Source organism: Anser brachyrhynchus, assembly GCF_964034855.1.
Source record: "Anser brachyrhynchus genome assembly, chromosome: 1".
In the NCBI taxonomy this organism is placed as follows: domain Eukaryota; kingdom Metazoa; phylum Chordata; class Aves; order Anseriformes; family Anatidae; genus Anser; species Anser brachyrhynchus.
Genome location: NC_137694.1, coordinates 203859129 through 203875264, shown reverse-complemented (window position 1 = coordinate 203875264; position 16136 = coordinate 203859129). Strand labels below are relative to the sequence as shown.

Sequence of the window (16136 nt, the reverse complement as noted above, 5' to 3'; positions counted from 1 at the left end):
TGGACAGCTGGCTCCCTGGGTTAGTTTGCCACCCATAAGGAGTAAGGTCGACTGCATGGTTTAAATCCTGAGATGGGATTTGCACAAAGAGCCTCGTGCTGTATCTTTTGGCAGCACCATTGAAATCCATCGGTTGTTTTCCTTGCCTCTCTAGTTTTCTTCATGCCTTGCTCCTTCCTACTGTTTCCTGGCTCCCACGCGACTATTTGAATACGCTGTGGAACTACTTGCACACCGAACCTGAGCCCATTTCCCAGAGAGATGCCTGTGAGACCCCCGGAGAAAGGGCACAGCAGCAAGAGGAAGGTGACAGATGGCAGGAGGAAGGCATGGAGAGGGAAGGGTAAAGGCACAGGAGATGATTTTCTGTGCCTTGCCCAGATGAATCCAACAGAAACATCTAAAAGGGGATAGGGCATGGAAAGAGCTGATACAAAGAACCAGTGGAAGTGAGTACACAAAGGCCTACAGTTGAGATACACCAAGTAGCTTCATCCTGACACTAGGGAAAAAGCAGGGAACGGAAAAGATACATGATGATAATGGTATCTCTAAGGCCTCTTTCATGTGGGCATCCTTGCAGAGAGGCCAGAGGATGTGGTTTCAGGTTGTAGAAGGGACCTGAGGCTTTGGGGGTCCAGGGGGAACAAGAGGGCTGCCACTTCAGGCATCCTACCGAGAGTGCCAGCGTATGACGATTTCACCTGCCACACCTGCAGGACAAGATGTGTTAGCTGACACAGGAGTGGATCCCTTACAAGGCTCTATGAGGGGAGTTTCAGCAAATACATGTTGCTAAGCTATTTGGATGGGCTTAAACCAACCCCAGGATAATTACTGCATCTTGTCTGACAGATGGCAAAGTCACGGTAGTCATTTTGCTTTTATTCATGTAGCCTTGTAAACCATTGTGGTTTTGTTTTCGGACAGTCGATGGACAATATGCCTATGGACAGTTACTTCCCTATATATCCCATGGGCTGACTGCTTTCCTTGTAATACACCCCAAGCCAATTCCCGGAGTCATATTTCCTCCCTTCTTCTTTGGAACATGTATTAATAAGAAATATGAATATTATGAAACTGCCCGACGAACAAAAGAGAGAAGACTGAGATGCATACCCATAGCTATGCTTTTTTGTCTAATCCAAGCCCAGATCACAAGGTATCCCTCGTGCATTATACAACACACAAATGAATCATAAATCCCTTAAGCAGAGGTGGAGTTAAGGATTGTTAAACCAGGTTGCACAGGACCATGTTCAGGTGATTTTTGAAGATCTCTGAGGAGACTCCACAGCCTCTCTGAGCAGCCTGTGCTTTTGCTCCATCACCTGCACAGTACAGAAGTGCTTCTTGGTGGTCAGAACCTCCTGTGTTCCAGTTTGTGCCCACTGCCCCACACATTCACTGTGTTAGTGAGGGACCAGGTGAAGTGGGGGGGACCCTACAGAGCCAGAAAACCCCAGGCGGGTTGGACCAGATGACCTCCAGGGGTTCCTTCCAATTTCAACCATTCTTGGATTCTGTGAAAGTCGTTGATGCCATTATCTTTGTATGACCTGTGTCTGAAAGGTTCTCCAAAATGTACCCCTTTGCCTCTCAGCTAGTGAGGGAGATATTGACTACGAGCACAAGTTTCAAGCCCTTGTCATCACTCTCTTGGAAAAAAAAACAAACTGCCTTCTCTCTCATGCAACAATTTCCTGCCATATTCCCCCACTGCTAGTGCACTGGAGAATCATAGAGCCTATTTTTGACACCAGCTGTCCAGAGGTCACACATTTTTTATAAAACCATTTCAACACAGAGTCTTTTCCAAAGAAAAAACAGCTCAGTGCCACTGAGCCTTTTAAGATACGATTGCCCAGTTTATGATGAAGAAGTAATTTTTTCAAATAATTATTGCATTGTCCCTGAATTTAGGGAGGTACCAAAGGTGCAGGATACCCAGTTGCCCAGTACTTATCCTTCTTATGGCGGAATCAAGCCTTGTGTTTACACAGCATCACCTGCTATGAAAAAGGTTCCGTCATTCTGTTTTCCAGAAGTTTGATCCTTGCCTATGCAAAAAACAATTCTGATTGGGCTGTCAGATACAAGAGAAAATGTGGCCAAGTGTAAGAGAAGATATGTGAACTTTACACACACACACACACACACACACAATGTGTAATATGTACCTGTAAAGTGTGCATTTGAGGCATATCTCTGCTTAAATAGTGTTTCTGTGTGCTCTGAATAGTGTACCCTGGAATGAACTTTCCCTCAGAGCAAAACTGTAGGGTATTTTTTTTTGTACTCATATAAGTTTTTTGTTTTTGTTTTTGTTTTCTCCTAAAAATATTTTAATGATTTAAGTCCCATAAGCCCAAGAGCTCAGATGCATTTTTTCAGTTGTTTGTCATAAGGACTACCCAACATAAAAAAATCACAATCCTTTCAATCAGAATGAGCTTGCACAATGCGTAATATTAAAGTGAAGTAGATTTTTTTTGCTCGTTATAGTGAAATAAGTCTTTATAAAAGTGTCATTTGTGCAGTTTTAAAAGCAGCAGTGATAAATTAAGATTTTTGCCATATGAAATGCTTTAACTGGTCTCCGGTAGGTTAAGCCTAGTTCCTATCAAAGACAGCAATAATCTCCCAGTTGATTTCAGCAGTTCTTGGTTTTTACACATATGCAGCTTTCAGCTTTCTCACCTTTTGACCTGCTGGAGTCTTGAATTATTTCCATCCTACCAGTATCTCTTTTACCTACCATACATTAACCAAGCTCTCCTACAAGGTAAGTTAATAAAATACATGTTTTTCGTAAGTCCTAATAGGTTAATAAAACTAATCACTAATTTTTCGAGAGGTCCACACAACTCTGCACACCTGACTTGTTTCTAGATTGGCAAGGCGTGGACCTACATGCCCAGCTTCCTATTTCTTCTCCTGGGAGCATCCAACTACTTTGATAAGGCCTGGATGTGTACACAACAGAGGGACCCAATGGAATCGCATGTATGTATGAAAATATACGCAGGTATTTAAGTCCAAACCAGAATTGCACTGATTTCAGGAGGCAAAATTTACTGTAATGTTACTAGATACAGAAATTGGATTCATCTCATATGGCCCTTTCTTCCAAACATACCTATCTCCTTGCGGAGACTGCTTGCAGAGGGATCTGCCAGACTCTTTCAGGTCAGACGTGACTAACAGAACATCCATCTTTCCTCTCTCTATAAGACATTGTCATCAGTTATCTAACTCTTTCTCAGAGTGCTTATCTTTCATTCTTTGTTAATTATTTTCCCATAAGCAACACTGTTTTTTTCTGGAATTACTCGAGTGATACCCACTTAACTGTCTTTTGTCCGTTTCACCTTGGGATGAACTCAGATAGGAATAGTGCTTTACCTAAAAGGAAAAGTACTTTCAGTCTTCAGTTAAATATTTACTTATGCCTTTTTTGGCTTGCCTTGGTGACTTATTCCCATGCCCTTTGAGACATCACTATCAATCCCCACTGACTTTATAGACACTTCTCTGCTCATGCAGGGTTACTCAATATTGTTTGGACTCATTTTCTACTGCTTGACTGCAAATATTTTCGTATTTATGTTACAAAGGCCAACAGAGACTTTGTGAACAGATTCCTTCTGTTCCTTGAAAAGTACTTGCACAAGTGGTTAGTATTTAGTAGACATTTCAAACTAGGTTCAGATTGGGCTGTAGTACCAGGACAATATTAACCTATAACTCAGGGTGATTAAGAAATTACAGAATGAATGACCCAGGTCACCCTTACATCATCAAAGTATATTTACTGAGTATCAGCAAAAGGAAGACCAGTGCTGAGGCGCCTTGAAACCACTTGGCTTTTCATAAGAGGAAGAAGCAGAAGAAAGAGAAACTAGGGCAGCAACAGAGGCCCCAAATTTGAGCAAATTGAGATTAGATTCAAGATAGTGTGTAGATGTGGCACGACACTGAAGAACCTACACCCTGTACTCCCTGTAGCACCATATTAGTTATCTAGACTGCCCATTTACTGAGCAGAGAGCATTTGGAGGCCGTAAAAATGAAGAAAGTAGTTTGCTGAATGGGGAATTTCACAGCACTGTGGTTAGGGGACTCCCTTGGCACCCACGATGCCCATACTCAAAGATCTTCTCACACCAGGGACTTGGTCTCCAGCTGCTGTTACCTTTGGTGACTGCTCCAAGCATCATCTTATTTGTTCTTATAAAACTTCTCTTTCTTCCACTCTCTAAGTTCCTACTATACTAAATAGATAAAGATTTTTAGGTCAGGCAAAAGTGTCCACTCTGACATACTCTGAATAGGTTGTACAGAGTGGAGTGGTTACAAAATGTTGGAGTGACAGAAAGCAGACCCTGGTGAGGATACCTCTCACCTGGCATTTGGATGAATTCAGACAGAGCAAGAGATTGAACAAGGGTTTCTCTCCTGCCCCAGGTGAGTTCTGCTGAGTTGTTAGATAGTGGGGGAACGTGTGAAACAGGGGCACTTCCCAGTTGTCCTGCCCTGGTAGGTTTTTGTACCAGACCAGGTGGGTTGATGTGGTCTGGGCACTGAATAGAAATGAGAAAAGCCCACCCTGAAGGTCCCACCAGAACTTCAGCTTTAATAAAGACCCCTAGTGATGAGGCAGTGGTAGGATGTGGAGGCTTGCTCCAAGGCTTCCAGTGGCACTCCAGTATTGAACTTCTATACCTAAGTAAGGATTTTGATGCTTGAAGTCCACTATGAACCTTGATTTTAATGTCTGTACTCCAGAAAACCATTTTTGTATACTCCTAAAACCACTGTATACTCCTAGCCTGTTGTAGCTGAACAGAGAAGCTTTTCTGTGTTTTCCACTCTTTCCCAATGAGCATCCCCCCATCTCCATTCAGTTTTAGCTTAAGACTTTGCATATAGGCATGGGCAGGAGTTCAATAGAGGTTAATGGCTCGGTCAGCTTTCTGCCAGTCTCCACCTCCCTGAGTGATTTAGCATTGCCAGAACTGCTCATTGCAAATGCTTGGCCTTTCTGAAATGCTAAGTGTATTATTTTTGCTTGTCCTTTGTCTATAACTGACATTTATATGGCAAATATATAATACTGAAAAAAGCAGAATTCCTCTAAAATGTTCATAAGCTTTATTCTGTGTCTTAAATATAGCATTTATACCAAGCCAAGCCACGCGTGTTTTTATCTCAACATTTGATTTTCCAAACCACAGTGATGTTGCTTTGCCTTTTTGCCTTTTACTGTAAGTACCCTGACCTCTAGGTATCTGCATGCCCAGCCTACACCCCCAGATTTCTGGGTTCAGTAGCCTTCAACAGGTGAAATGAGGGAATAAAGAGTGCTGGCAAGAAGCAGAGTCCTCAAGCTGATCCTTTCCAGCATCCAAACTCTTTATACAAATGGCTGACAGGGACAAAAAGGTATTCTCCGTCTCTGTGAAAATACCTGTGTACTGTCAATCTAAAGACCTACCTAGGGTGGTGGCTGGCCTAGGCAATCCAAACCCTCCCACTTGGTTACTCACACAAGAGTGCCTCAGGTTAGGAGATATTTGTGTTTACTTTGAAGATAACAAGCTGTCTTGAACAAGCCTTGAACATGCCCACAGGCATGGAAAGGTATTTGGGAGGGACAGTGCTAAGTCTTCTTCGTGCAAGTTTAATCTTAGGTTGCTGATAAAGTTTGGGAAGTGTGAGGAAAACCTCATGACACAACCTGTGCTTCGACACAGCACCAAGCCCTCTGTGGAAGCGTTCTGTTCTTCCACTGAAGGGGATCAAGCCAGTATCCACATGATTATGGGCTTTTTTCAAAAGGTACCCAGTGATGCTTTTCACAGATTGCTTAACTGGTCCTTGGAGCTTGTTATTAAAAAGTCCCACTGGCTCCATCTATCATACTAAATGCAACGGAGCAGTGACTGCTGCCTGGCATGAAGCCAAAGGGCACGTTCTGACTCACATCCACACGACTAAACTCTTTTCCCCTCTAAAAACAGAGTGGCCACACCCTGGCTGCCTATTGGGAATGGTCCCAGGAATGTGCTGTTCCCTGTGCTGGGCTCAGGTATTGTCTGCTAGTCGATGCTAGTTCGTGTCAAGAGACCATTAAACAATACAGATGGTCACGAGCCAGTGTTAGAGCTAGTGTCATAGCCTTGTTTAACTTACTGGTCTAGACATAGCCATTAACATCAAGAGTTTAGCAAGATTCTTGAAAGGGACAATGTATTTATATAGCTAATAAGAACATCCAGAGGAACAGGAAAAAATACGTCAAAAGGAAAAAACAAAACTAGAATAGCTTTTTTGGAAGTGATGAAGTGTGAAGTTCCTCTGGGAACATATTACACAGAAATGCTCCTTACAGGGCTTATGGTGTCCTTCCCAGCAACATCTGGTGCTGCAGGCTCTTGGCAAGAGGATGCTGGAGGTGGTGGCCCTCTGCCCACGCTGTTATAGCAGTTGTATAACTGCCATGCAATATTAAAACCTTTAGCAAAAGGTACGTAGAGATTGTGAAAATAATTCTAAGAACCTCCAATTTTCTTGACTTGCCCTACGATCTGCCTAGGGTAAAGCCTGGAGCTGGAAGCTGACAGCTGGCTTTTGCCCAGAGCTGCACGTTCACGGGACATAGCCACTGAATGAAGCTGTGCTGCTTCGTGCCTGGGCTGGCACATCGACACGGTGCTGCACTGCACGCTGAAGACCTACTGCCTCATCCAGACCTGTCGTAGGGGTGTTTGCCTCATGCTGCAGTATGCTGCGTGCATCTCCCCAGCTGCCCACATGGCACCGACCTGTCTGACACCCGCCCATCTACACTGGGTGATGAGATTGAAGACCCATGGTCCAAGTTCCCAGCCAAAGCTGTTCTCATTGGATTAATCAATTAATTAATTTGCTTCTGATACAACAACTGAAAGCTTTGGTTCTCACCTGCACAGCCCAAAGAGGCCCAGGACCTTTTTATATAAGCAACTTCCTCCTTCTTAGTGCCACACAGATATTGAAACAATAGTGAAGAACCACAGAAACACGGAGTAATTTAGGTGGGAAGGGTCCTCTGGAGATCACCTCGTCCTACCTGCTGCTCAAAACCAAACTGACTGGGCCAGGTTGCTCAGGAACACACCTGGTTGGGTTTTGAGTATCTCCACGGACAGATTCCACCTCCTCTGTGGGCAACCTGCTCCAGTGCTTCCCTACCCTCACAGCACAAAAGGCTTTCCTAGTATTTAGCTGGAATTCCCGTGTGGCAACTTTCAAGCTCAAATGACAAAAAAAGCTATTAGGACCACTGGGAATCCACTGCCCTCCTCGATCTGAGCTACCTCAAATGGGCAGTAAAGCTGTGCTTTTGCATGTCCCTTTGGGAAGGTCTGGTGTGGCTGGGACTGAGTCCTTGGGGGAAGCTGAGGGACAGGGAAAATGTCGATTTGGTTTGTAATGCAGTTATACTGCCTGACATTTTTATACTTGTGGGAAGTATACAGCTAAGTTGTCTGTCATGGGTTTTGAGCTGAATTCTTTAACTGATCTCCAGCTTAAACTTTTCCCTATGTTTTCTTATTTAAATACAAATAAACAAAGACATTTTATCTCTAGCATGCACACATACCATGGCTTGCCTCTTGGGTCCCTTCTCTTACCTCCAGGAACTCCTGCAACTCAGGAAACTGTTCCAAACATGCCTGTGGTATGATGGGTTGGGGACTTTGAACAGCTTCCCCTTGAGTTTTCCTTTGTGAAAGTCCATGTCAGGCAGCAGCCAAAGAAGAAAGGGTCAAAGCAGCTGTGTAGCAATGGCAGCATGGGCAGGCTGAGCCAGCCAAGGCACCGATTCTTCATAGCAGCCAACCCACATGATTCCCCTGGCTGGAAATGGCAATGGATTACAGGAAGTTTGGAGTAGTCACAAACATCTGCACCCCCTTTCCGGAGGGCAGAGTCTGGAGCACAAATGTAGCCATTATATGAAAAAAAATACAGGGATGCCTAAGTGAAGAATCAATCTTAGGAAACAAGCTGCACAGGAAGCCTTGTTCCTGCATGGAGCTCCAGCGATGCCTGCCGCAGGATCCTGGGGGACCGTGTGCGTGGGTCTGTCTGCATGGTGAGCCCCAGCTTGCACCGCGGTATGGACACAACACAACGCCTTGTAGTGTGGGAATGAAGACCCGGATTGCTAAATCTCTATGGGAGACCCTGAGCCAAAATGACTCATGTCACACCGTTGCCTTCAGATGAGTGGCACTACCTTTGCTGGGTGGTAATTAGTCTGTGGCTATTTTATTTGCAGTATCCATTTACGCTGAAGAAATATTACTGTGGATAATATATCCATATGCCCCTTTCGTCACAAAGGTGGGTTTCATGTACAAAGCAAAAAGGGAAGCCACATCTCATATCTCCTGCTGACTCCAAATTCCCATGAAAAAAGGGCTGTGGAAATACAGAATCAGGCCCAGGCAAAATCCAAACGCGGTTTGTTCATGTTCTTTCTTGTGAGTGATATTCAAGCCGTTACTGAGGCTTAGCACAAAGCCTAGCCAACACTTAAGCAGGATGTTTAAGTGGCACCTAGGCTTTGTGCTGGTCTCATGCACTAGCATGAATTTTTACCAGCAGGGAGAAGGGTTGCTTTGTCCACATTGAAAATTACACAGCCAGCCTTCTCTGTAGTACGTCTCTTAATTTCTTTTTGATTTAATCCTTTGCACTGAGGGGATGCTGGTTGCCCTAAAGGAATGAAAGCTTCCTCTCTGAAGCATGTGTCTTTTACTATCCATGCAATCCAAATAGTTATATTCAAATCAAATCAAAGCACTTCAAGAGCCAAATCTAGAGCAGCTTTCTTAATTGGCATATAAAGACTTAGTTCCTTTCCTTAATATTTTAAGACAAGTTAAAAGCAGTATTTTAGGTGCTAAGGATTAAGCCCAGTAGGCTTAGACATGCAAATGTTCCCACACCTTCTTTATAGGGTCTACCTGAGCTCTGACTAATTGTAACTGCAAGCCTTTGAAGATAGCACCTAATCCTTAAAACCTGCAACAGCTGTATTAGATATGGTTCATCACAGAAATATTAGTATATGCAAACAGATGTCCACTCACAATGCTAAATATATCTTCACTTTGGACAGTATATGCAGGTTTCCCTTTGCTTCTATTCAGCTGCTACTAGCTGTTGCTCTTTGGATGTCAGGACAACAAGAAAGCCAAGAGCATCCTGGCTTGTATAAGAAGCAGTGTGGCCAGCAGGGCTAGGGAAGTGATTGTCCCCCTGTACTCGGCTCTGGTGAGGCCGCACCTCGAGTACTGTGTTCAGTTTTGGGCCCCTCGCTACAAGAAGGACATGGAGGTGCTCGAGCGAGTCCAGAGAAGGGCAACGAAGCTGGTGAGGGGTCTGGAGAACAAGTCTTACGAGGAGCGGCTGAGGGAGCTGGGCTTGTTCAGCCTGGAGAAGAGGAGGCTCAGGGGCGACCTTATCGCTCTCTGCAGGTACCTTAAAGGAGGCTGTAGAGAGGTGGGGGTTGGTCTGTTCTCCTACGTGCCTGGTGACAGGACGAGGGGGAATGGGCTAAAGTTGCTCCAGGGGAGGTTTAGGTTGGATATTAGGAAAAACTTCTTTGCTGAAAGGGTTGTTAGGCATTGGAATGGGCTGCCCAGGGAGGTGGTTGTCACCATCCCTGGAGGTCTTTAAGAGACGTTTAGATGTAGAGCTTAGTGATATGGTTTAGTGGAGGACTTGTTAGTGTTAGGTCGGACGTTGGACTTGGTGATCTTGGAGGTCTCTTCCAACCTAGATGATTCCTTTATTCTGTGATTCTGTGATATTTGCCTTGTTGCCTTTGCACGGTGTGTTTCTAGTGACAGTCTCAAGGATTTGGGCTGTAAAATGGCTGTCATGTAAAAAGAGGAGCTGAAAAGCTCTGAAAAACAGTCAGCTGGGCTATAAAAACAAAGCTTTGTTTCAGTGGCTTGATAAATATTCCAGGAACTACTCTTCTCTCTACGGCATTAGGGGGGGCAGTCCTCCCCCATTTTCCCTGTCTCCTTGTGGAGGTGGACGTGTCTGGTACTCATTAGGGGCTGGTTTAAGCCGTGGGACCACAAAAGCTCAGATTATAGCTGTGAGCTACTCTGATCTCCTGGTTCAGACAGAGTCCTGTGACTCAGACATCCTGGCTTGCACTGCCACGTCTGTCACACTGACCCATGGTCAGGAGAAGGGCATGTGCCCAGGGTACCCGTACCTGCATTTTGGTGTGCACGGTGTACCTCAGAAGAGGGCCTGGGGGCTCTGGTGAGCACCAGGCTAAGAGTGAGCCAGCAATGGGCCCTTGCTGCTAAGAAAGCCAATGGTGTTCTGGGCTGCACAAGGCAAAATATCACCAGCAGGCCGAGGGAGGTGATCCTGCCCCTCTGCTCAGCACTGGTGAGGCCCCATCTGCAGTGCTGGGTCCAGTGCTGGGCCCCCAGTACAAGAGAGACCTGGGCCTACTGGAGAAGGCCCAGCAGAGGGCCACCAAGGTGACCAAGGGCCTGGAGCATCTCTGCTGTGAGGCTGAGAGAGCTGGGGCTGTTCAGCCTGGAGAAGAGGAGGCTCAGGGGGATCTCATCCATGTCTATAAACACCTGAAGGGAGGGTGCAGTGAGGATGGAGCCAGGCTCTGTTCAGTGGTGCCCAGTGCCAGGACGAGAGGCAATGGGCATAAACTGGAGCACAGGAGGTTCCAGCTGAGCATCAGGAAGCACTTCTCTGCTGTGCAGGCCCAGAGAGGCTGTAGAGTCTCCTTGGAGATCTCCAAAAGCCACCTGGACGTGGTGCTGGGCAGTCCACTCTGGGTGTCCCTGCTTGAGCAGGGGTTGGATCAGGTGGACCCAGAGGTGGCTTCCAACCTCAGCTCCATCCCTTCTGTGATTCTACAATTCTGTGCTGACCTGGGAGCATACCTGGGCTGGGATGGCTCCCAGCTGTAGTCCCTGCACAGACACCTGGATTTGGGGAGCAGTGGTATTTACCCGCCTGGATGGCGGCTGCATTGTGCCATCTGGCCTCAGGGCTGCAGCTTGGACTCATTTACTTGCTAATAGAGACAAAGCCTAAGATCTGGAAAGATAAAGAGACTTCCAGAGACTGAGTCAGCCCACCCAGGATCTGAATCACTCCTGGAGGTGTCTGTCTGTCTATCTGCACTGGGAAACGAAGGTGTTATCTTCCTTTGTGGCTGCCTCAGCTGCAGGCATGGTCAGGTCAGCTCAGATAGCCAGGGGTAGCCAAGGCATATAGCATTAGACTGGAGGAATGTCTCTTCCCTTATACTCCACTGGATGAGAAATTAATTAAATGATTGTTATTGTTTTTAGTACTCCTATCCTGTGTCTTCAGTCACTGGAATAAAAACATTTAATGCTCTGACAGCTACTCTGGATGTTTTTGGAATAAGAAATTAATACTTTGCATTCACCCAAGATCACAGAATGCTTTATAAATCGTAATTCATTTCCATAATGTTCTTAAGAGGACTCTTGAGAACTAGTGCCCCTACTTGATGAATGTGTAAACTGAGGCACAGAGAGCTGAGAGGAGTTTTTGTCCTTTTTCCCATGCAGTTAGTCGGAGATGAAGCTGGAAGAGCAACCCCTGGGGCCTGATTCTTCGTCTCCCAAACCTGCCAGCTGAGATAGTGTCTTACTTTATTTTAATGAAGCTCTGTTTGCCGTTTCATTTTACAGGCTGTTAGCCCAGAATAATGAAATGTGGGTACCCTGATGGATGACAGGAAGCCTTTGCAATCTGTTGAAGTACAATTAATAGCTGGCAAGCTGAAGATCAACACAGTTTGGGCCAAACAGAGTCACTTCAAGGTTTCTGTCCTTGTGTCTCGGTCAGCTGCAGCTCAGCCTGGAGGTTGAACCCCCAAGTGCAGAAGCAATCCTGATCCTGCAGCCTGCTTGTAAAAGGTATCCCAGGCCTGTAAGACCACGAGTCTTCTACATCTGGTCAGAATAAAGTCAGAGAGAAAGGCAACAAGGGGCGAGGTTTGATTTGTATTTTGTACTGCACTTTTGCTGTCCTCAAGCTCTTCTCTGAGGTGAGTTTCCTTGCCAGACGTTATCAGCTTCAGTGGTTTGGCTCAGATTTTTCCTCCAGACTCTTTTGTTCTGTTGACTTTTGGATCAACCCTGCACTGGCTCTGTTTTAGAAGTTGCTTTACCCATATTAATGTTTAACTTAAACAAGTATTAAATCATAAGTCTAACATGGAAATGTTTTAGTCTCTGGACAGTTCCTTTCGTTGGTGCTTTCGAGCTGTACATGAGTACAGCTTCACTTGCCAGGATTTCTTCTGCTTGGTTACTGTTATTACTGCTGTTATAATGCAGTAGAAAACAAAAACAAAACAAAATAAATCAAAACCAAACCCACTATGGTTTTGTAGGCAGTACTGTGGGCTCCTGTGAGTCAGAGTGGCCCAAGGGTAAGAAGGGATGGAAACCTGAAACTCATTTATTTTGCATTGTATCCATTCTGCCTCCACAGGGAGTGTTTTGGGGTTAGGGACTTGGTGGTGGATCTTGAGGTTCTGTGAGGAAGGAAAATGTCTCTTACTGTTGTCATATATGTCTTCTGATTGTGCTCTGGGCATTAGAAGCCACTACCCACAGGAATGGCAGAGAAAAACAGATATAGGTGTATCAGAACAGTTATCCCAACAAAGAGTAATTTAACTTTCCGTGTTGGTACCTGCTTTGTGCAGACTTTCCAGGAAACATGCTCATAGAGCTGCTGCGGGTCCCACTGCACTTGGTTGCCTCTCAGATCTCAAAGAGAGACGTAATACAATCAATAGCACGCATCCCCTTCTGATGCTACTTTGTTCCATATCTTCTCTGCGACTGTGCCACCCCACACAAAATATTAATGTATATTGGAGGAGAAGACACTGTCAAAAGGCAAGGTCCTGGTGGCTCTCCCTAATCAGTGAGAAGAGAAACACGGACTTTGGCCTTCTCCTTGTCTCATGCTCCTTAGGCAGTTCTAGAGCCTTGGCAGAACAGTAGAAATAGGAGCTAAGGGCCCTCCAAATGGCTACAGACCTGCTTTCATCCATATTCACCTGTGGAGAAGGCTTTTAGAGAAAGAATGACTTATTTAATCTTTATTAAAAGCACATTACAAACAACCCCTGATTTCAAGCAAATGAAACGTAATGATGATGGTCATCTTCTGCCTGGTAGTTCTCTGCCCCATGTTAAAATTCTCTTCCTCATACCACGTATAAAGCCCCTGCAGAAGGACTAAGAAGATGGAGCAATTGCTGAGCCTGGCTGTCCCCTGTTTTTGCTCGTGCAGGTGACAGTGCCATCAGCTCACACTGCTTCAGCTCCCTCTCCTGCTGTGTCTCCACTGGGGCTCATTTTGAAGGAAATTCTGTCATTGCACTCTGCGAAAGAAAGGCAAAGCAGCCACGGACTGAGGAGAGGAGCTCCACACAGTCTTAAGTTTTTTTTTTTTTTTTTTTTTTTTTTGGTCTTCCTCTACAGCCCTAGCAGAAAGGTCCACCTCGCCCTATACAGCCTGCTGTGCCTGCCCACCCACATTCATGGTGTAGCCTTAGATACTGGACATAAAGCACATCCAGCCCCTTACATCATTACCGAGGTTACCAAGCTGCTGACCACCTCTTGGGGCAGAAAAGCAGTGGAGGTGCTGAATGTCCACCTTGTCCTGATCAACTGGGGCACAGTCAAAGGGCCCAGAGCTGCAGGACAGTGAGCATGCTGGTCCCACGATGCTGGGGCTGTCTGGGTGCACCAAGCGTTTTTCCTCAGCTTCCACATTCTGGGTGGTTCTGCTCATGGTCTGCAATAAGCTTGCAATTTATAGTGTGACATTCCCAAGGCATTTTATAAAATCTAATGATTAAAGCACCCTCTGCTTAATGCTGAGACACTCTCATCTAGGTTGGTGCACAGGAGAGCAACTATTCAAACAGCACTGAAGAGCTGATAAGGTCGGAGAGTGATGCATGTGTGTCCAGCTGCTACTGTTAAAGCGGTGCAGATAAGCACATTGTGTTTGCGTTGGAATTTGTCTAAGACTCGGAACTTTACAGCTCTGTCTTAAAAAAAGATTGCAGGGTCTTTGGAGAGCATGGGTGGTTTGGTCCTCAGATCTGTATCTCCTCTTCCAGCAGTATATGAGCCATAACTTACAAGGGGATGCTTGCCTGCTGTTTAGTGAAACAAAAGTCACTTTCTGTGATGACTGGGAGGGTTTTCTGGAGCCTCTCTACTCCCTCCTGACTTCTTCTGTTGCTGCTGACTGGAGCAGATCATAGGTTGAGGGTAACTCTGGCATCTCTGCCCAGTGTCATAAAACAGAGCCAAAAGCCAGCGGTATGAGTAAGGCAGGATCCCACGTGACAGCGCAACCACTGCTTTCCATGGGAAGATATTTCTCATATTAGAAAGTCCAGCGAGTGGGAGGGGGAAATCTATAGCAGTGGTTTGGCTTGGGACTGTGGAAAAGATATGTGATGCAAGCTTAATCCCGGCCTCTCTCACCTTCATTTGGCATGGAAAAACCGTCTCCTCTTTCCACTGGCAAAGCCTGTGCAAACGGTTATCTGTTAAAAGGTGCTGTAGCTGTGTTCCTTGCTGTGATTTGCGTTTTATTAGATGTAAAAACTTAAAAACTTTGGCTTTCTCAATGCCTGTAAATAAAATGACTGGGCAGAATCCTTCCTCTAACACACACACCCCACACCCCCCCAAAAAGTAAGGAGGGAGGTCACTCAGTGAAGCAAAGGGGTGGTAAATGGAGCTGTGCACATCACTCCTGGCTCCATCTGCCTTATTGAGATAGCTTGCCAGCCTCGCTCATCAAAAATAATGTATTTCATTTTCCCCCCTGTGACATGTGAAGTTTAAATTAATCAGAGCAGCAAACAGAGACAGAATCCCTATTGACTGATTTTGGCTGGGAGCACATTTTCTGATTTCTAACTACATTTTTCATGGAAGTTAAGATCATTTTATGACAGAAGCATGCCTCCCTGCTTTTATGAGGAGACAGCTGTATTTTACAAAACAGGTGTGAGTCCATGCCCCTAAAGTTTTAGTATATATTAAAATAATAAAGGGAATAGATATAAAGGACACTTTTCTCCCTTTCTGTGAAATTGATGCTATTAGATCTAGCCGAAACCTCATTCCACAAGAAATGCCAACATTTTAATGTCAGTTCTATTATGGTAAAAACAAAGAATGCTATTCTAACCTAAGCTTTATGGAGTATTAATATAATGTAATATAGAACGAAATATGTCTGGGGACAAAAAGTCATTGTGAAGTGAAAAATCAGTTAAAGGGCTCAGCCCAAAATATAATCAAAGTCAGCATTGTAACAGAGGAAGTTTTCAATGTAGATGAAGCAGAAAGAAAAAAATATGTTGTCAGAATACTTTCAGGCAGACAGAGATGCAAGTGATGCTTTAATTATAGTTGCCTTATTTTATAGGTAAACAAAGCTGAAATAAATGTGTGGCTCTTTTTCTCTCATAAAATCCAGATTCTAAGTCAAAATGTCCTTTGGTATCCTTTCACACAGTGTTGGCAGAGTTTAGTGAGAGCTGCAGAGAACTTACACCAGAAGGGCTTGGTACAATCCAGCAAATAGGTGGATAAATGCTATCCATGGTGTTACACTTCCAAGACTGGGGTAAGAAGACTTTCAGCAAGAAAATCTCCAGCTTTGAGGAGAAGACATCAGCATTACTACCTATGAGGGAAGAATAAGCCGTTCCTTGGCAGTGAGGATTTTCCTAGAGGTGACCGCAGAAGAAGCTGCTCTCCTCATTAGCACTGCCCAGAGCTCATCCTCTTCTCTGGACAAGACAAGCCGTGTATCAGTTTCCCCACTTGCTATTAGTCCTACAGACACCTGCACCCTTGCCTCGTGTTGTAGCAGGTTCGCAGGGGTATACACAAAGGGCATGCAACCAGCTGAGCTGCCAGGCTTTGAATCACCTGTTTCCACCAGAGGGATATTTTCAGGCTGCCTGACCCAGAAAAGATAATGTATCCGAGCCA

General features: G+C 45.1%; 1 long non-coding RNA gene across 1 annotated transcript in view; it reads left to right on the top strand.

The window, feature by feature from the left end:
- Positions 1-16136, top strand: part of LOC308183180 — a 441868-nt gene that overhangs the window by 304842 nt on the left and 120890 nt on the right. The gene's annotated exons all lie outside the window — the stretch shown is intronic.